The sequence below is a fragment of the Periplaneta americana genome, chromosome 10, assembly GCF_040183065.1.
Source record: "Periplaneta americana isolate PAMFEO1 chromosome 10, P.americana_PAMFEO1_priV1, whole genome shotgun sequence".
NCBI lineage: Eukaryota > Metazoa > Arthropoda > Insecta > Blattodea > Blattidae > Periplaneta > Periplaneta americana.
In genome coordinates, this window is record NC_091126.1 from 19864916 (window position 1) to 19887594 (window position 22679).

The window sequence follows — 22679 nt, forward strand, 5'->3', positions numbered from 1 at the left end:
GTTTATTGTGGACCAGTCTGAATATATAAAACGAAAAGTAATCGTGATATAGATCTAACTAGCTTTATTAAGCAAAGTTATTTCTCAATTTAGTACTTTAATGTTACTCTTAATTTACCAGTGAATATACAGGGTGTAACAGGACCTCACCAACAAACTCTCAGGAATGATAGGTCACTTATAGTTCATCATTTGTGTTAAGGTATGAAGGTACTGCATATTTCGACAATTAATTTAATGAAATTTGGGTGCACGTTACTAAAAAAAATGTTACAGATATCTGAACAAGATTTTCGGGAAATGTTTTTGCAATCTTCACTTTTAATAATACCTATTAGAAACTGAAGAGTGCTAACATATATTGAGATACATATATTAAAGAAAAAACGCAAACTCGAAAAAAAATTCCGGTGCATTTTTTTAGTTAATCCAAGATAAATTAAAGTTTTGTATGCATTAACCATACCCAAAAGACTAAAAATTTGTTTGGATTTTGCTAAGACATTCTAGGAAATATTTTTAAAAATAATATTGATATTAAATTTTAGGAAGTAAATGTGGAATTTAAAACAAATTAGCTATATCTCAATACCTGTTAACATTTTTGAATTTGTAGTAGGTATTATTAAAGATTAAGGATGTAAAAACATTCCCTAAAAACACAAACACAAGAACACAAGAAATACTTCACACTAACATATGAAAACAAAAGCACACATAAGATCGCATCTTCATTCAGAAAACAGAAATACAACATAACATACAGAACAGAAAACACACTACAAAGACATCTCAACACACAAAAAACACAAAAAAATAAATACGACCACACAGGCGTATACAAACTCAAATGTAATAGTTGCGACAAGTTCTACATAGGACAGACAGGCAGATCATTCCAAACACGCTACAAAGAACACATTAAAGCTATAACCAGAGGACACAATACATCTACATACGCCGATCACATAACCAATACTAACCATACATACAATAACATAAATACGGACATGGAAATCCTACACACACAACCCAAGAACCAAAAACTCAACACACTAGAACAATACGAAATATACAAACACACTAAAACACACCCCAATCAAATCCTCAAAACACAAATCAATTTCAGCACACACACACTATTCGACTCCACATTTCAACACCTTCCAACAATAAAACACACCCTCCTAACAGGAAGAGAAGTTCGAGATGACGCCGCGATCTAGTAGGCTCTGATGATGGTGCGTGAAGCACTGAAACAGCTGTAAGCCGGACAAATATTACATATTTAACACGAGTAAGTCCACTAGTTCATCAATTAATCCTAAAAACTTGTTTAGATATATGTAATAGTTTTGTGTAACGTGCACCCAAACGTTATGATATTAACATTGTCGAAATAGACAGTACCTTCTTACCTTCAGGACTCAAGCTCGATTATGCGTCCTTCATGAGTTACACAGTTAGTATCGCTCATTTTGCGTATGTGTGTATGTGTGTGCCTTAAGCCCTTATCTCTATTGCACTTCTGTAGTTTGTTTTTGGTCTGATTGGTGCATAATATTAATATTACTTGAGGCATACCTCATTGCAGTAATTAATTTCACAATATTGAGTATCCACTGTACGTAAAATTCGTTGTTGAAGAAATTATATTCTTTCCAACTATAAAAATTGGCATAAATCAGACATGTTTAGAGTTACCTTAAAATAATTCCATGAGTATGACTAATATGTATCTATTAACACACCCTAAAAATTTCATAATTCTATCTTAATTAGTTTCCGAGAAACGTGCACCAATGTCATTTTGTGTGACGATACTCTAGAAACAACCTTTAATATTAAAAAATATATATATTTTTGTCTTACAAAGAATTAGATAATAGTACATTATGCAACGAGCCTATAATGAAGGTAATTAAGAAGTGAGTATGGATATTTATGAAACGAGCGCAAGCGAGTTTCATAATTTTCATACGAGCTTCTTAATTACCATTATAGGCGAGTTTCATACGACTTTTTATGCTCGACCATATTTCTAACTTGATATTATTAATTTTCTTTGTACCTGACCTTGACCAATGTCCCGTATGTTGTGAGATGTGCGCAGACGCGAAAGTATTGATTTTTTCCGAGGAACAGATGTCCACATTGACCTTGCTAGGCCATAAGAACCTACAGAGATAATATTGAAATTAAATTAGACATTGAATTTATTTGAATATTATTTACAATTAACGCTAATTATTATAGTAACAGAACATAACCTTCTGCGACAGTATTGGATTTCCAGCCTCCGTGACTTTTCGCTAATTCTCTTTCGATTGCATATCCGAGAATAATCGATACTTGCGGTTTTATAACGGTAGAAAGCTGACCTGTCATTGGCTGAACAGTTGTAACCTGAGTCGTCATTGGCTGAAAGACCTGACCTTTAATGAGTAGGTGTACTTTAATGACATGCATTAAAAGTCTGCTACCAGGTGTATAATTACTACATTTCGGCATGGTCGAGCATAAAAACTATTATAAGTGCATTCAATAGCCAAAAGCTCCGTCATTCAGCACAAAAAAATTTCAAAAAGTTATGTTCATTAGAACCAAATCTATCCAGGCCTGCTTTCAGGCAATTTCTTTCTCATTCTTAACACACCTTAAAAACTATCTCCCCTTAAAGTACAAATCAAATTGTTTAAGCTCATCTCTTGAACAGTCCATACCTGTGGAGTAACGGCTAGCGCGTCTGGCTGCGAAACCAGGTGGCCCGGGTTCGATTCCCGGTCGGGGCAAGTTACCTGGTTGAGGTTTTTTCGGGGTTTTACCTCAACCCAATATGAGCAAATGCTGGGTAACTTTCGGTGCTGGACCCCGGACTCATTACACTGGCATTATCACCTTCATCTCATTCAGACGCTAAATAACCTAAGCTGTTGATAAAGCGTCGTAAAATAACCCACTAAAATAAAAAAAATAAATAAATCTCTTGAACAGTCCACACCTGTGGAGTAACGGTTAGCGCGTCTGGCCGCGAAAGCAGGTGGCCCGGGTTCGAATCCCGGTCGGGGCAAGTTACCTAGTTGAGGTTTTTCCAGGGATTTCTTTTAACACAATATCAGCAAATGCTAGGTAACTATCGGTGCTGGACCCCGGACTCATTACACTGGCATTATCACCTCCATCTCATTCAGACGCTAAATAACCTGAGATGTTGATACAGCGTCGTAAAATAACCTACTAAAAATCTCTTGAACACTAGTGCAAGAACATGGACTATGGACACTGTAATATAATGGATTTTGCAAAGCCAATTTTAAGAACTAAGGCCTATGTTTTATCTTTGTGATACTCATGTTCCTGAATAAATTCCAAAATTTCTGAAATTTTGATATTTGTTAAGATATCTTACAAGCAAACGTTCTGATGGGGGCGGATAAAAATGTTAATTTTTTTTCTTCCACCATGTTAATAATGTCAAAAGAAGTGCTTATACAAATTTTGGCCACTCGACCACAATTACGAGGCCGTCCAGAAAGTGATTTTCCCTGTGGCCTTTTACAGAAAAAAGCACAATTGCATGAAAATATTTATTGAAACAGATACAGCAATTGTTGCGCTATTTGTCAACATATCCCCCACTGGAATTGAGATATCTGTCATATCATGGGATCAATTTTTGTGTCGTAGAAATCAGCCGCCTCAGATCAGAACCAGCGTTTGACTGCGTCTGCACCTTTCTCTGTCGATCCCATGATATGAGAGATGTCTCAGTTCCGATGGAAAATATATTGAAAAATAGCTCAACAATTGCCGTGCCTGTTGCAATAAATTTGTCCAATGAAATTGTGTTTTTTTTCTGTTAACGGACCCTGGAGAACTTATTTTTACGGTCCTCGTAACTGCGGTCGAGTGGCCAAAATTTGTATAAGCACTTCTTTTGACATTATTAACATGGTGGAAGAAAAAAATTAACTTTTTTTTCTGTCCCCCCCCCCTGAGAACGTTTGCTTGTTAGTTCTAGTTGCCAACTTGTCTCTAAATATGTAGTCTACTAGTCTTTAAAACTTAACTGAAGTATATAGCTGGAGAACCTTTCAAGTGTAGTGTAAATATTTGTAATTTAAATATGTATTGTATTGATTAAGGCTGGTTGAGTGGAAGAGAAGGCCTTATTGCCTTAACTCTGCCACCGAAAATAAAACATTATTATTATTATTATTATTATTATTATTATTATTATTATTATTATTATTATTATTATCTCCTACAGATGAAATACGTAGCATATAGTACTGTTCGTTTTATCCTGCAATTGGGGTAACTATGGTGTACGACAGTGGAGTAGATTTCCCAGTTGATAGTGCAGATATATGGCGTCAATCACACTTTTATTTTTCACTGTAGCGTAAAAATAGGAAGACCTTTGGTTCCGATAACAAAGATTCGACGAAATTGGAGCAAGTATAGTCTGAAATGGAAGTCGCTATGAAGGAGCTGAGATGAGTTCCGGATAAAGCATCGTATTTACCGGTTTGATAGGTCAGCTGGTGCCAAGTGGAATGACGTCTGTCACCTGTCTGTATCCAGAGCGTGACCTATAGCGAGCCGCCTGCCCTACTGACCGAAATAACGCGGCTCCTCTATAATTTCTTTGGACGAGACACTGGGTGTTCATAAATTATGAATACAAATTTATATTTTAACGCAAGACCAAGGACAGTTTTGAAGTTAACTAGCCATTTGAAATTTTTGAGACAGATTAACACTTCAGCCCATGCGTTGGGATAAATTTTAACCCAACATTATTCAAAAGCAATTTTAACAGTGACTAAATGCTTGTATTATTTTCGTATCTATAGTACGTCTCAAATACAGGGACATAATTTTATTTTTACTAACATTTTTAATATTAACCTGGCTATATCTTTGGATTAAAGGTCTAGAACCGGAAACTCCGCTTGCTCCCCCTTCCAAGACTGGAGTTCGATGATACTGGCGTAAAATACAAATCACTTTACTAGGTATAGGAGGGAAGAAAAGTAGTTCATCCATTTATGCAAACTAGGAAATATCGCAATTTTGAGTTTGATAATTTTCATTAGGTTTTTGTTTAATCTAAATACAGTACTATATTAACACTTAGTGTTTTTATTCACGAATTGAGCTATCCATTCGGACGTATTAATTATGCAGTGTATATTGTACTATTACAGCTCATTAGCGTACAATACAGAGAATGAAGTTAAATTGAAAAATAATCATATATGGATATTTAAACACATTTTAAAAAATGGTGGCCGTTCATTTTGATACAGGCTTCAGTTCTTTTGTGCATATTATCGCACTATATACAATTGTACCTAATTCTAATTACCAGTTTCGTCCTTCGTACGAGTACCTACTCTATAAAAGAGTACCTTACGTACTGTAAATTCAATGTTCACTTCTGCCCGATCCGAAAAGATAAAATTACTCAGAAATGCTATCTACTGTCCGTTCAAGTGGTTTTGTCGCGGGGTCGTAGAAAGGGGGGGGGGAATCACGTGACAGTTAATTACTTAACGAGGCCCTTTTATCTAAGTTATTTTAAACAGTTGTATAATTAATTCCTAACAGAAATTAATGTTTTCAGAAAAGAGCTAAGACAGCCCAGCTACTAGACCTTACAGAGGTGCGAACAGAAGCAGGTGGGGGGAAACTGGGATGCGACGTAGGCAAACGGACGACAGCACCTGTGCGGTAATATGATTCAATATTGAAAGCTCTTTCGTCATTGGAAAACGCGAACATATTTCTGGAACGTACTATACTCACTAACTCAGTACTGCATACGCGGCCTCGGTTCTGTGTGGAGAACGGTTGGAAGTTTACTAGTAGAGGGGGTGGGAGTGAAGTACATTCAAAAACTCAGGTACAATAAAAATTGAAGTAAAAATAAAATGATGTCTCTGTTCATATTGTGCATTGTTGTGGTATATTATTAGTTTAATTTTATTTTAGTTTCTGATGTGTAAGCATCGTACTTCTAGTTGGGATGAATTTTTACCCCACAGGTGTATTCATGTCAAGTCAAATTTCACTTTAAAAACCTCAGGGTATAAGAGATTAGGGATCTGTATTTACACCCATACTTTGAACTCATTGGCAGACCAAGGCCCACAAACTCGGCAAATTAATAATTGAATTGACCAAGACGATGAAGAGTTTATTGAAGGTGATGAACGTGATAATGACTAGAGAGTGGATGCGGGATGACTTATCGTTGAATGTAGGTGGACATTTACTATATGTTACATTTTTTCATTCAGACCATTGGCTTAACAGGTTTTAAACGAAAACAAACGACGTCAACATGCTACTGTATCTCCGTACAGTCAGAAGAAAAAGAAAATGAAGTACTGTAGCATATACCTCGTCGTCATTGATGCAATTACCAGCGTTGCAGTAAACGACGATATATTCTCGTGAGTTGTCGAAGTTGAATCGTCATCGCCTATGGCTTAAACAGTTTTTGTATCGAGAGAATTTCTGAAGAAAACTTCTAAAATGGGGATCACTCAATTTCTTTAGAAGAATATTTGCGCTGAGCATCGTGTTGCACATGTCTTTGCAAAACATTTCGTTTAGACCCGCACAACTAAATGATGAAGATGACGTAGATGGTTTCTCAGATCTCATTTCAATGCATTTCCTGTGTGATGTACTGTTGTAATGTTTCTCTATAGCCTGAGTTGTTCTGGTTTTTATTTAAATTTTACATAAATTACACACGTTATTCTCTTCGTTAATACATAAAATGTCACTCGCATACTTCTTAATTATTACACTTCGTATCTCTGAGCGAATTGAAAGTTTTGCCTTCGATATTATGAATGGATCAGCACAACACTATTCTACGCCTACTAAATACTTGAGCAGGATAACAAAACTGCACACATTGCGTTGCAATATTACTTCAGGGACATCATTTTATTTTTACTAACATTTTTAATATTAACCTGTCTATACCTTTAGAGAACCGGAAACACCGCTTGCTTCTCCCTCCAAGACTGGAGTTCGATGATACTGGCGTAAAACACAAATCACTCTACTAGGTATAGGAAGGAAGAAAAGTAGTTCATCCATTTACGTAAATTAGGAAATATCGCGATTTTGAGTTTGATAATTTTCATTAGGTTTTTCTTTAATAAAATTACAGTACTGTATTACTCACGAAGTTTTTTACTCACGAAGTGAGTTATCCATGCGAACGTATTCATTATGCAGTGTATATTATACTGTCTACAGCACATTAGCGTACAATATAGAGAAAGAAGTTAAATTGAAAAATAATCATAATATGAATATTTAAACACAATTTTGAAAATGGTGGCCGTTCATTTCGATACAGGCTTCAGTTCTTTTGTGCATATTATCGCACTATAGACTATTGCATCTAATTCCAATTGCCAGTTTCGTCCTTCGTACTAGTAACTCATGTTGAAATAATTCTGTACCTACTCTACGTACTGTAAATTCAATCTTCACTTCTGCCCGACCCGAAAATATAAAATTACTCAGACATGCTATCTACTGTCCGTCCAAGTGGTTATGCCGCAGGATTGTAGAAAGGGAGGAAATCACGTGACAGTTAATTACTTAACGAGGCCCTTTTATTTAAGTTAAATTAAACAGCTGTATAATATTACGTAATCTTCCAATTCCTAAGAGAAATTAATGTATTCAGAAAAGAGCTAAGACAGCCCAGCTATTACAGAGGGGCGAGCAGAAGCAGGTGGGGGAAATCGGGATGGGACGTAGGCAAACGGACAGTACCTGTGCGAAAATATGATTCAATATTGAAAGCTCTTTCGTCACTGGAAAACGCGAACATATTTGTGGAACGTACTATACTCAGTAACTCAGTACTGCTTACTATCTGCGGTCTTGGTTCTGTGTGGAGTTGGAACTTCCTTAGTAGAAGGGGTGGGAGTGAAGTACATTCAAAAACTCAGGTGAAATAAAAATTGAAGTAAAAGTAAAGTGATGTCCCTGTATAAACCGACCGGGGTTCTTTCGTTCTGTACGTTGCTGTACTCGTCAGGTACACAAAAGACGGTCGACGCGGCACGTGCCATATACTCTGATACGAAACAACTTCACTTTTCCTTAAGTCATCCCGCGTACACTGCCTAATAATGACAATGATAATTTATTAAATAGTGACCACAATATTACATCCGAACAACAAAGTATTGCACTTGATGATGATTGTAATTTATGAAGATTATGATTATGATTCTGTATATATAGGTAAGGACGGTACTGCCTGGCAAAAAAAAAATAACCCTTCGAGACAGGAGAACAAGAGCCTGTATTATAGTCACTTATATATCTTGTACCAAAGCAAAAAGCCCGTGAAGCCAAACTATCATTGTACATTTGGTTTTGCCTCATTGATGTTGACATTATAGATGTTATTGTGAATTCCACAAATATCTATATCTTTTCAATAAGAGGACGATTCAGCCAGAGTCATGACGCTTCGTCGTAAAATCCAGCGGAACTAAAGTCACTTACAAATCTCTTTTATTTTGCTGGGAACCTAAAATGATCCCTCCAAAACGCCAAAGATCTTTGGACTAAACATGGGACAGGCATCCCAAGAAAGTTATCCAGTGGTTATTGTGAAAGCTGCCCGAGAAGCATAGTTCTCACAACTATAAATAAACGTGTGTCAAATGTGTGAAGAGCTCATTTAATGGGATATTGCAAGTAGAGCCTAATTTCAGAAAACTTTTTTTTCAGGAGAGACGAAAATCTGTTTTCTCCCCCAAATTACAGTGAAATTTCTAATGTGTGAACATATTCCACAAAAATTGCACTTTATTAGAAATTACTACTTTTTCCTACAGACAACTGAAAGCTACAGTAGTGCCTTTGTTGACCTATCTCACACTGAAGAAACATCTACCTACAAAGTATCGTCATTTCCCATAACTATGGTCCTGGAACACAACTATGAGCCATGATACAACCATTCAAATATTGTACCCCACAACGTAATATCTCGTTTATCTTTATTTTTGCTGTACTGTAACTTGAAGTCAAATCACTGCAGCTATCTACGAACGGTCTATGTTACTTCTACAATGTTCTTTGAATGGTTGTATCGTGGACCATAGTTGTGTTCCAGGACTATAGTTATGGGATATGACGGTACCTGCTTTAATAATTTGATTATGAAGTTTTGAGGTCAGAAATTCAACAATATTTGATCACATTCACTGTCAGACCCACTGTTATGGGTCAGTGCTTGTACTCTGTTAGTTTTAAGCTGTAAGTTATATGGTTTATTTTCAACACATAAATACTGCTTAAGGTTCGAAACATCCCTCAGTTTTAGAGCTTACACAGATAAGTCACCTACATAAAGAGGTTCTGTGGGCATAATTATGATTTGTATGCTTGTTTTTATTATCTTAAAGCCATCAGTGATGAATGCATACAACGTCATGTGCCTTCATTGTAGTTTTGTGGTTTACGTTGAACTAAAAAGTTTGCATGTATCATAAACTTCTTACTTTCACACTGGGACGTTTGTTTATAATAGATTTTAAGTATTCCACTGGATATATTAGGGAGTATATCCTCCATAACATTTAGATTAATAAAATATGAAAACTGAAAAGATAGAAATATAAACACAAGTAACAATTTTATAAAACATTCCAATAAAGTACTTGAATAATAACAAATTACAAATTAAAAAAAAAACAATACTTTAACAAACTCAAACTGATGGTTATTATAAAACCAACTGAAGTTCTTTACTTTGTCCCTTTCCACTCTTACAACAGGATAACTCTCTTCTATCAACTTTCTTCTCCTTTTTCACAATCACGCCAAAGAGCCAATCACAAGGAGGTAACTACAATATATCCCCTTTCAGGGAAATGGTGAAGAACTTAGTGAACCTCCCATTTATTACAAGTGACAACCAAAATCTCTAAATCGTTATACAGGGTGTTTAAAAAATACGGGGCATAATTTCAGGTTTGTATTTCCCACATGTAGACAATCAAAATAGTTCATCACAACATGTGTCCGGAAATCATTTATTTCCGTGTTATGACCTTCACAACATTGAAATTCACCGGAACGTTTTTCTTTCCGCAGGTCGTTGCCGTCAAAGGAGACATTAAGAGGGCACTCCGACAGTTCATTCCGAGGCGAAGGTTACATTCAGTGTTGTATAGGCGTTAGACTGTGCGACAAGTATTCAAATCAAGAGCTGGCAGAGATACACTTCATGTACGGTAAGGCGGACGGCAATGCTGCGCTGGCTCGTCGTTTGTACCAGGAGAGGTACCCACAGCGACAATGTCCAGATCGGAAGACATTTGTACGTCTCCATTACCGTCTGTGCGAGTATGGAAAATTTAACTCTCCTGGTTTGGGAAGGGGACGACCTAGATCTACAACTCCAGAAGTACAGGAGGAGATTCTGGAGGCTGTGCTGTGAACATGACTCCTATCAGCACACGAAGGGTAGCATTACAAGTCAATGTTGATCATACGACTGTCTGGAGACTGTTGAAAGAGTATCAATTGTATCCTTATCATTTGCAACGTGTACAGACCCTGTCACCAGCAGATTACCCTGCACGAGTTAGGTTCTGTCAGTGTTTTGGTGTAAATCCGAACTTTCCTGCCTTAGTATTATTTACAGATGAAGCACAGTTCACACGAGATGGCATAACAAATTTCCACAATCAGCATGTATGGACGTATGAAAACCCACGTGCAACTGATCCATCTCATCACCATCCCTCAACATGTGGGCCGGTATCATTGGTGATCGATTAGTTGGACCCCATGTACTTGTAAACAGACTTACGGGGCAGGCGTACACAAACTTCCTGGAAAAACACCATACCTCATGTTTTAGAAGACACTCCACTGATTAATCGTCAACATATTCACTTCTTGCATGATGGCGCTCCTGCACACTTCAGTACTTGGATCGAAGGTTTCCTGATCGATGGATAGGTAGAGGTGGCCCAATTGCTAGGCCTCCACGCTCACCTGATCTGAACCCTCTCGGTTTCTACTTGTGGGGCCATTTAAAATCATTGGTTTATTCGTCTCCGGTGCCTGATTTGGAATCCCTTCGGAATCGAATTGTGGCATGTTCTGAGGACGTACGCAATACTCCTGGAGTTTGGGATCGTGTTCGCAGGTCAATGAGACATCGATGTGAGGTCTGTATTCAAGCAGGAGGTGGACATTTTGAACATCTTCTGTAATGACAACGACCTGCGGAAAGAAAAACGTTCTGGTGAATTTCAATGTTGTGAAGGCCATAACTCGGAAATGAAGCATTTCCGGACACATGTTGTAATGAACTATTTTGATTGTCTACATGTGGGAAATACATACCTGAAATTATGCCCCGTATTTTTTAAACACCCTGTATTTTTATTTTTCCCTCGACTACTAGTGACAACATGCAGTCGTTTTACAGTTTGAGGTATGCTATTTTCTACACAATGATAATGCATTGAAACTACTTCATTACAGCCAAAGTATGGTACTCGTTAGAGTTCAAAAGCGATCCCATTAGTAAATCATATAGTTCAATACGGTAATGGGGCCCTTCTTGAAATATCCGGTATTTTGCGTAGTGCTCCGAACAGAATGTTGGGTCGTACTTTCCATACACTGATGCTCTTCCACATTATTGACACAAAATTAGGATAGAATGAAAAATGTGTCAGTTGTGCCCTTCTTGAAATACTCTATTCATATGTAAAGACATTTGGTTTTGTTGTGTGAAAAATGTTCTAATCATACACCTGAGTCTGATTTCTCAGAGTAAGTTGTATTACTGTGAAGTTTTGATAACGTAATCAATTAAAACAACCAGAATAAATAAGTTCAAATATAATTTAACCAGTATAAATTATGAGTATATTCAATTTTTTTCTACAGCTAATTAGTCACAAAAATCCTGTAACAATGTAATTTGTTCTTAATATGAATCTAGAAATAAACATTTAAATTACGTTTAATACAAAAGAAACTCGTTTACATAATTATTTCTAATATTAAAATTCTGGAGTAAAAATATACCCCACGCGTATGCCGATGGTAAACAATTGTACGTCTGTGGTACGGCAGACTGCTGAACATAGCCCGTAAATTTAAATATTCCAGCAAATATGTAATACTTTCAATAAAATATTTGAAAAAAAAAAATCTGGTGAAAGAAACTGAAAACTTTGAGATATAAATGCCAATTTTTTTCCTAAATTAGTGGAAGAATTTGTATGAATTTGTTTATATACATTCTACAGATATAATTTAATTGTGATGAGTAGAATTATTTTCCTATATTAATTTGGGAATGAAATGTAATTAATTTTTAATATTTTAAAAATTACGCAAATTACATTAATTTTTCAATTTCCAAAAAAGAAAAAGAATCACATCCCACGGCGGCTTCCTACATTATCCTCTACAGACGAATATAGCAACGACTTTGCATAACCATACACAAAGAAATCGATTGGGTTAAATCAGGAGAGCATGAACACCGAACAATTACTCCACCTTTATCTATCCACCTACCAGGAAGCATTACAACGATGTCCTCGCTTGCAAGTAGATTAAGGGAACCAGGTAGTGATTAGGGGTCAAAAATTCGATTTTTTTATTTTCTGCTTAAAAAAAAAAGAGTACAAAACTTTCTCTTTAAAACAATATAAATATGTGGGGGGTATTTCTGCAGATATGCCCTTTAAATGACGTCTTTAAATTTGGCGGTGCATCTAAATCATACATCATTCAGTTTTTAAATACAGTTTTCCATAAGTTGACATTTTTCAAACAAGTGCATTTTTCTCTGAAACTACTGAATCAATTTACATGAAATTTTTACAGTGTTTTCTGCAGGCTGTGTTCTACACAGTAGACCTACGGGTTTAAGAATGTCACACACATAACACGAGAAAAAAATATATAAGCATTGAAAAAAATTGCAAAAATTGTTAAACAAAGTTCAATATTTTTTCTGTTTCACTAGGGGTGAAGTATTTAACTAAATTTTGCTTTAGAATTTACAATATACATTACTTGATAACTTAACAAAATACAAAGTATGTGCGCGAAGATTGTAGCAAATAATGTGTACCTGAAGAATGAGGTACACTTAGCAAAGAGGAAAAGAGGTTATCGGTTAGGGCCTTTATTTTGCACTTGGATACGGAACTATTTAGTTGTCTTTTATACCACTGAATTCAGAATGATTGATTGTATAAGCATGGAAATTTTTATTCCACTCTGAGCACTAAAAGCTTAGAAATATTGAACTAAACTTTTTTATCGAAATGTTTCAATTGCATAGGCATCACTACCCACTCCCCTTAAATGTGAGGGAACACTGTATACCTTTGATTGAGATTCTGGCTGTCATGTACATCAGGCAGTACATCCCACTTGACGATATGTGTCAGAGGAAGAACAGTTGTTTGTATGCATCAGAAGTCTGATCAGTAAAATATGTTACTATAATCTTTTCCCTGTAAGAAAAATCCTAATGTAAATAATAGCACGTGACTGAAGTGAGGCTTCATTGGCCGCTGTTTGGCGCCATAGATTCTCAGCACATGTTCCCGCCTACTGTTGTACATTCTGTTTCATGTTAAACATTTCCCGTTACTCGTCAAGTAGGCCTAACGTCACTACTATGCATTCGTTTGCTTAGGAAACATTTACTTTATAGTTACTGTAATTAAATTATCACATAACTTATCATATACCTTTAAGACTATTTGTTTTCTCCGCTTTTGAGAGGGTTTCCAATCTTATGACTAATAACCACACACACCAAGGATGCAAAAGCCATACTTCAGTACCACATGCTTACGTGAACAGCTACGAGTTCAAGTGACGCCAACTTCTCACAAGAACAGACTACCTCGGTGTTACTGTTGGTATTCATCCGCGTTCATAGTACATAACAAAATATAAAAGTAGTTTTTCTTTTACATAGCGCTTTACATATGAGTGAAGTTATATGTTTTATCGTATTTAACAACTAGAATTGAATTTTTTATTTTCAAATAATACAAGATTATGGTTTCCAAACACGAACTATATTATCCTGCGTCATGTGAGTGTTTCAACTGGGTGCCAATCACAGGTATGACAGCAACGTGCTTATGTTTACATCAGGATTTTTCTTACAGCGAAAACAGTATAGATAGCGATGTATGCAAAGGAGGAGAAATGAACTGATCACAATACCCTGTTATCTCCTGGCTTAGTTGTATCATGCGTGATGACTTATTGATGTCATTTATGAGTAGGGATCGTATTCTATTCTAGAGCGTACGGATTTAAGATTAGTTTTTCGTAGACTATATTGGCGTGACGTCATATTTGGCGTGTAGCCCAGGTACTATCAGGAAATACTGCGTTTGCTTGTGCTGCAGTTGACGTTCTAATCATGATTGAAAACTATACTTAGGAAATTATTTGTTCATTTATTTATTTTATTTATTTTTACTGGTACTGGCAGAGGGCCATAAGGCCTTCTCTTCCACTCAACCAGTATGAAAATACATAGCAAATGTAAATAACATCTATACAGAAGACAATGGAATAATAATAATAATAATAATAATAATAATAATAATAATAATAACAATAACAATAATAAATGTGTCTTAGTGAAACTTACAGCAGAGTCCGTATAGGCCAGTTCCTATCTGATGCTTTTCCAATTCACTGCTGGCTAAAGCAGGGAGATGCATTGTCACCTCTACTTTTTAACTTTGCTCTAGAATATGCCATTAGGAAAGTTCAGGATAACACAGAGGGTTTGGAATTGAACGGGTTACATCAGCTTCTTGTCTATGCGGATGACGTGAATATGTTAGGAGAAAATCCACAAACGATTAGGGAAAACACGGAAATTCTACTTGAAGAAAGTAAAGCGATAGGGTTGGAAGTATATCTCGAAAAGACTAAGTATATGATTATGTCTCGTGACCAGAATATTGTACGAAATGGAAATATAAAATTTGGAAGTTTATCCTTCGAAGAGGTGGAAAAATTCAAATACCTTGGAGCAACAGTAACAAATATAAATGACACTCAGGAGGAAATTAAACGCAGAATAAATATGGGAAATGCCTGTTATTATTCGGCTGAGAAGCTTTTATCATCTAGTCTGCTGTCAAAAAATCTGAAAGTTAGAATTTATAAAACAGTTATATTACCGGTTGTTCTATATGGTTGTGAAGCTTGGACTCTCGCTTTGAGAGAGGAACAGAGATTAAGGGTGTTTGAGAATAAGATTCTTAGGAAAATATTTGGGGCTAAGAGGGATGAAGTTACAGGAGAATGGAGAAAGTTACACAACGCAGAACTGCACGCATTGTATTCTTCACCCGACATAATTAGGAACATTAAATCCAGACGCTTGAGATGGGCAGAGCATGTAGCACGTATGCGCGAATCCAGAAATGCATATAGAGTGTTAGTTGGGAGGCCGGCGGGAAAAATACCTTTGGGGAGGCCGAGACATAGATGGGAAGATAATATTAGAATGGATTTGAGGGAGGTGGGATATGATGGTAGAGACTGGATTAATCTTGCTCAGGATAGGGATCAATGGCGGGCTTATGTGAGGGCGGCAATGAACCTCCGGGTTCCTTAAAAGCCAATAAGTAAGTAATAGTAAGAAATGCGCACAATTGTGCAGATTGTCCAGCACTGAGTTGCAATAAAGCTTCGTACTTCCGCCCGCCCTCTGAGCGTTTTTGGAAGTACAGTCACCAATACAGTCCAGAAACCCTGCTATTGCTAATAAGTTCTGAATAGTCAAATGTTGGTTTTCGTCTGACCACCCTTGGTAATAATGGATTCCACCTTTCACTTTAGAACCTGTTAACTCTGCAACTCAATATTAGCGGACAAATACTGATATATTATATTTTTATTTTCCAATATTAGGAAACAGATTCTGAAGATTTGTCCTTATTTTGAAACACTCTGCATTTTAGTGAAATTGAATTATATGAAATGAGGATAGAGATAATGAACATTGAGTGATGGTGTAATGATGTTTGTGAATTGGAGGGGAAACGGGAAATTCTGGATTAACCTTCATGCACAGAGATTGTCCATCCAGGTGTTATTGAACAGAATCCGGGGATCAAACCGGTGTCCGTGAAATAAGCCCGTGCTCTCTACAGAGCTAACGGAGTGGCAGGAAATCCATTACCTGCGATTGTCTTGCGTTTGTTCAAAATCCACATTGTGCTGTAGACAGAAGAGAATAGAGCGCTAATTATGTTGTAATTTATTATTCTACCGCGTATGTTTGTAAATTCTGTGCCCTTAATATCTCGATAAATAATTATTCCCATCAGCAGAACCATTGGTATTACTATTTTCATTACTGTTATTTTCAGTACAATTAGACCTACTATTTACCATAAACTTGTACTTCATTTTGCTAAGGAAAATAACATGTACGTTTTTTTATTATACTCTATCGTTCTATAGTCATGTTTTGAACATCGATTTTCGCGAATGGGAACTATTTCTGGGAACTTAGGGGAGAGTCGGGTAGTATCGGACAGTGTGTTTCTTTCATCTACCACCATATGGTAGTATCTGAATTACATGGTTACGTTTCTCTATGCAACATTACAGAAACGTAACCATGTCAATCAGGTGCTATCATCGTGTGGTAGATGAAAGAAACTCACTGTCCGATATTACCCGATGTAAGATACTACCCGACTCTCCCCTATAACGCTTACGCGATAAACATCTGAACGTTCGATATTAAAAGCCTTGAACCAAAATTTAATTTCGCAACCCTGTGTTACTTTTAACTCTTTTCTCCTCATCATGCTAATAACTTGCAATAACATATTATTATTTGGTTTATAATTTGGAATAATGAAATTTCATTACTTCTCAGTAATTTAAATAATATATGCAGCTTAATATATTACAAGTCTCACGACATTAAATTAGCTTCTTTTGAAGAGAGAAGACCAAATTATCTGTTTTATTTCCAAATACTCTTAAATCCCTGAGTTTCATTATTCAGTTTACGGTTCCAATCAACACCTTATTCCAAATATTATGAATTATTTTGTTATAAACCTTAAAGTGTGCAGGATGAAATTTTTGTGACTGATTTTATTCTTTTTTGTTGAATTTTTAAATATAGCCCTACAGAAATTTCTTTTGTGGCTAATGGAAAACCATAGAAACTGGATGACTAGGATAGGATATTGCATATCTGCATACTCGACCTAACTACATAAATGACGCCATAACTAAAGTTAATGATGACTTGAATTCTATATCCATATGGTCAAAAACGCACGGACTTAATTTAAATGCAAGTAAATTGCAGGCAATCTTAATAGAATATCAAAGATCGAAGTGTGACAAGCAAAATTTGCCACCGATAATTGTAAATAATACTACTATTCCATACAGTACGATTGTGAAGAACCTTGGTATTTATATGGATTGTCACCTGGAATGGAATGAACAAGTGAATCACACTTCCAAAAAAATATTTTCCATTATTCACTCATTAAAGCGACTGAAGCACTTTCTTCCTGATAAATTAAAATTAATCCTTGTACAAACACTCGTGATGCCACACTTTGACTACTGCGATATTATATTAAGTAACCTAAATGAAAATTTGAGCAGCAGGCTACAACGTGTGCATAATTCGTGCGTCCGTTATATTTGTAATATTCGTAAGTATGATCATGTTTCCCCGTCTTTCCAAACTCTGTCTTGGCTAAGGCTAAGCTATCGACGAGCCCTGCATTCTCTTGTTCTCTTATTTCAAATTCTGCGCACCGCTACCCCAATCTATTTGGCTTCTCGTTTTCAAAATTTATCCGCATATCATCAGCTAAGTACAAGATCTCATCATAACAATTTACTCATTATACCCTACCACAAGACATCTTTATATTCTTCATCTTATACAGTCCTAGTTGCTAGAAATTGGAACTCGCTACCGAGTGATGCAAGGGGTTGTTGGACAATAACTTCATTTAGGTCAAAATTACATAAATTCTTACTTCACAGATGAATTGCTGATTAATATTTGTTACGTATAATGAAACTAACATCTGTTCATTCTTATTATTATCATTAATTTCTCTAAATAGATTTACAAAACCTCTAATGGCAATTACATTAATATTCTCATTATAGAAATAGAAATATATATATATATATATATATATATATATATATATTCTCCCTGTAACATAGTCCTAGTAGGCTTATATTAAATTAATTTTCATCATTTTACTAGCTATCTCAAATATTAAATTAATTATAATTCATTGAATTAAATTAGCTCATAAATTAAGTTACTACTTTACCTTAAAGATTTATCTAAATTTAAATAAATGTGTAGTGAAGAATATTGCTGGAGAACCTTTTAAGTGTAGTGTAAATATTTGTAATTTAAATTTATGTATTGTATTGATTAAGGCTGGTTGAGTGGAAGAGAAGGCCTTATGGCCTTAACTCTGCAAGCGAAAATAAAACATTATTATTATTATTATTATTATTATTATTATTATTATTATTATTATTATTATTGGAACCTAAGACCTCTGCAGTTTTGTTACGAAATCGAAATTTTCGTAATAAAGTTTTGTTTCATTTGTTCATTAATTATACTTACACCATTACACCGAAAATAAATAAGTGTTGCTGTTAGACCTTTAAGTAAATCACAGTACAAAAATCAATCCACATCAATTTAAATCAGGGCAATACGTTCCACTTGAACAGTAGCGTACGATGTCGTAACGTCTCTTCGGGCGCTAGTTTTCCCCGAGGTGAGACTATGCATTTGAGGTAGACTTAAACGCGAGTTGAATGACAAAAAAGAAAAGTTACTATATTTTCTTGGAAAAATTCTGTTCCTTAAAGGTTGTGGGGACCCATGAGTGCCATTTATCATTGTTACAGATCATGGACTCCTTTCCTCGGTCGAGTAGAATCCCTTCAGGAAGAGAAGCTGTGAGATTCCGAGGAATTATTCGTGTGCGTCGTACAACGTTCGGTGGTCAGAAGCTGGCTGTTTTTCTTGCTGATCATCAAAGGTAATGAGATCACTAACTTTTTTGGAAGTGAGTCTCCTTAGAACGGTATGAAAAAAATGAATACAGGGTGTAACAATACCTCACTGACAAACTTATAGAAATGATAGGACACGCTAAGGAGAACATTTTTTGATTAGGAACATATGTTCGATGACAAATCCTTTACTAGTTACGCGCATTATTCATCACGCATATTGCATAATTTTGCGCCTTAAATTTTTACCATCTTTGTTGCACTGCTATAGTTCGTTGTTGGTCTTTGTGGTGCGTCTCTTCAGTCCGTGTTCTCATCCCTGTCACACAGCAGCACGTAGGGGAGTGGTGGGTACAGTGAGACACAAAATATTAAGACATATGTATGCAAGTGAAATTTCAAGTATTTTTAAAATCAAGTGCAAAGGAATTATACATTAAAACATGGAGTACAATAATACATAAACAGAAATGTTAATAGATAAAGTACATAATATACAATACGTGTTTGTCAAAAAAATGCAAATGTCTCACTTTTCCCATTCAGGAGGGTACAGTGAGAAACCACAGTATCTATTAACAGACATTGAAATGATTTACATTTATTTCAAAAGAAAAGAAAGCTTGCTGTCTTCTTATCTTGCCATGTTCTGTAGACTTATTTAGAATGATTTTGATGTCTGACTTCGAAAGCATTGAAACATCTGGAACATTTGGAAAAGTGAATTTTCCATGACTTTTCAAACTTTTGCTAAAATATAAAATGAATTTTTGGTGACAACAAAGCTTATAATTATAATAATTTAATTTAATTCTTTATAATTTTTTAATATTTTCTTAAATGTTGTGCATAATTTTATATTTGAGAAACAATTAATATGTAATGTATCCATTATTTTAAGCTATAGTTCCTAAATTGGTTACTAGTATGTTCATTTTTAATGTTAGTTACCGGTAAATGTAATATAATTACAGTTTATTTTTGCAAATCATTGGTAAATGGGAACAATGAGACGTCTCCGTGTACCCTTCAATGGCATGTCTCATTGTTCCCTTTATGCATAGTTCATTTAAAAATGACGCCATCACTTCAAAATCAAAACAAGAAAGACGAAACTTTGCCAAACATAACGTCAAATACCATAGTATTAGTTAACAAAACATTCATATTTTTGTTTAATTTGTATATCCAATATAACCTTCATTAAACACAAGCCAAAATTTTATTTCTAGAGTGAAAAATTACGAATTATTTTTTCATCACTCACCTTTATAACTAGAATCAAATCGAGTATGAAATAGTAATATGCGTTACAAGAGCGGTATGTTGACGTTTTCATGGTCGAGGAAAAGATTGAAAAAGCGAAACGTAGTTGAGCTTTTTTAATTTCAGAGAACATGAAAACAAACATACCGCTCGTGTATCGTACATTATTTTGTGCGAAGATCGTTTATTACATACCTGAAAGACGAATTTCTAATTAGTTGCAATGAAATCTCCATCTTGGTTTCTGTTTAATGACGGCAACTTCGGAAAAACCAAAATATCTTTCTTCAACATTGTTGCTATAAAATGTTTTCTGTGTTTACTATACTCCAGCAGGCCGTGATATACGGCTGTCTTTTTTTTTCCAGTGTATAAATGCGAACTTAAAACAAACGGTAAGGTTATGTAATGATTTATTTTCATTTTAATATTTCAATAATATTATTTATATAACATATTGCAGTAATAACATCGGCATTTGGAATCTTGTTGATTTTTTCACGGCTTCCTTAATGTTACTTGTATCAGGAATGCAATAAGTTTCGTGGAGTAGTAGACTTTACTTAATTTTTGCAAATATTTAAAAACAATAATTAACATTGCAATTTAGGAAAAATTGCAGTGGTAAGTTTCCAATTTATAATTATTACTGTGTTAAATGTCTCTAAAAATAATATGGTAAAAGCCTAAAGCAGTAAAATGAATATGGCACTTAAGCGGTAAGAAGAGGGAAATTGTTATGTGTGTTACGTTGGGAATACTGAATGTGGTATTTCACACTTACCGCGTATTGGTTCTGTGCGGAAAACAAGCAAATACGCACGATCTCGCACAAATACTGTTACTTTACTCATGTAACATACAACTCTACTGTTACAAACATTTCAACATCAAAATTTACTATCTAATAAAAAATGTCTCACTGTTCTCTCTGTCTCACTATACCCACTTCTCCCCTACATAATTTGTCGTCCTGTGTTATACGCATTCAGTTCGTCTCAGCCAACAAATCCAAAACAACCCTGTCATACCAAACAGAGTTCCAGTCCCACCGCTATGGAGAAAATGTTAGCATGCCTGGCCGTTAAACGAACAGGCCCTGATTGGAACAAGTTGCCTGGTTGTTGTTTTTCCGTAATTTTCCCTAAACCTAGTAAGAACAAACGTTCGGTAACTTTCGGCTCTGGACCGTGGACTCATTTCGCTAGCACTATCACCTTCATTTCACTTAGACCAGCGTATAGGTAACTAAGTATGGACACTTCGCGTCGGTACCTTTGATGTAGCCGGACTGATTTCAATGACCTTCAAGCCAGCTAGAGCGTAAGATTCTCCTTTCTCCCTAGAGTTGGCGCTGACATCACACCAGCTAGCAGTCGACACAGCGGTACATTGTGTACTCAAATAAAATAAATTGGATCCATAAAATAATAAATCCGTCATTAATTGTAATGTCTAGACTCTAGAGTACCTTTATAATGAGAGTTGAGACGTTGACCCCAACAACAATTAAAATATGTAATGATTTGATAGCAGTGAAAATGGAAAAACAAAACTCTTATGAGAAGTAAAACCATATACCTATATTATATTATATACAAATATTAAACGAATTTGATACATAATTTTATAATGTATTATATTATTTTATAATATCATTTATTATATCTGAAATATAAACACTTATTATAACTAGTTTGTCACTGAGAAATAAGGAAAAGCTGTTAACTTGAATTTATTTGAAGCAAAGCGTTCCTGGATTATGCAATAAGGTAGGCTATGTTTGAATCCTGTGTCTCAACTGTATACTCCTATTATCTTAGCGTATGCTCGATTACATTAAACTCTAGCGCTTGAAAGTGGAACTAAACGCCGACGCACAGAGAAACAAAACACAGGAAAATTCGCTCAGTGTCCATTCTTTATAATCCCTATTCGCTGCTTAGACCAGCTGTGGCCAAACGGAGCACAAGTAGAACATGTCGCACTCCGGTTCGAGTCTTGGAAACCACGCCCCCACGGCTTAATTGACATGTTTACCGTACTCAATGCTGTGTGCCCAGTAATGTCTTATAGGACAGGTCAAGTTTAACGTAACATTTTGATACATTAAATTAATGTTAACGTAGCCTTACGGGCATGGTTGTGAAACATGGAGTATCACTTTCAGAGAGGAACGCTGGTTAAGACTGTTCGAGAATAAGGTGCTTAGGAAAATGTTTGGGGCTAAGAGGGATGAAGTTACTAGAGAACGGAAAAAGCTATACAGCGCAAAACTGCAC

The 22679-nt window shown here is 35.5% G+C and overlaps 1 long non-coding RNA gene across 1 annotated transcript in view; it reads left to right on the forward strand.

Annotated features, from left to right (window-relative positions):
* The window catches only part of LOC138707275 (uncharacterized), a 170107-nt gene that overhangs the window by 145708 nt on the left and 1720 nt on the right, over window positions 1-22679 (forward strand). The window contains exon 2 of the long non-coding RNA XR_011334146.1: window positions 19024-19157. This is a non-coding gene — a long non-coding RNA (uncharacterized lncRNA). The remainder of the gene's footprint in view (window positions 1-19023; window positions 19158-22679) is intronic.